We start from the raw sequence: 460 nt of genomic DNA on the forward strand, positions 1-460 counted from the left end.
TATATATATATACATGTATGTGTGTGTGTGTGTATACAATAATCTGGTGTATATTCATATACATATATATGCCCACAAAAATTCGCTGCAGAATATTGCATCACGCAATGATATCAGTCATTTGGAAACAAATCGTACATACAAACGCAGGCACATTGGTGTATTTGTTTTTGTTTGCGATTTTGTGCGTATGTGTGGCTTTCGCTCAATGTAAATAAGTTCACGAATATGGTACTATGAGTAGAATAATGTGACTTGATTTCAGTTATTGTATAAGTTGGGTACACTACAAAGCAACTCATATATTTCGCACGTATTGACACCCCGGTATATTTTTGTTGCTGTTTATAAATACCTCATATAATTTCTTCGTAGTTCACAGATTTGTTTATTTACTTATTTTTCGTTTACGACACAGACTACACACAATTATTATAATTTCACAGAAATCGATTTTTCG

The sequence above is a fragment of the Octopus bimaculoides genome, chromosome 1, assembly GCF_001194135.2.
Source record: "Octopus bimaculoides isolate UCB-OBI-ISO-001 chromosome 1, ASM119413v2, whole genome shotgun sequence".
NCBI lineage: Eukaryota > Metazoa > Mollusca > Cephalopoda > Octopoda > Octopodidae > Octopus > Octopus bimaculoides.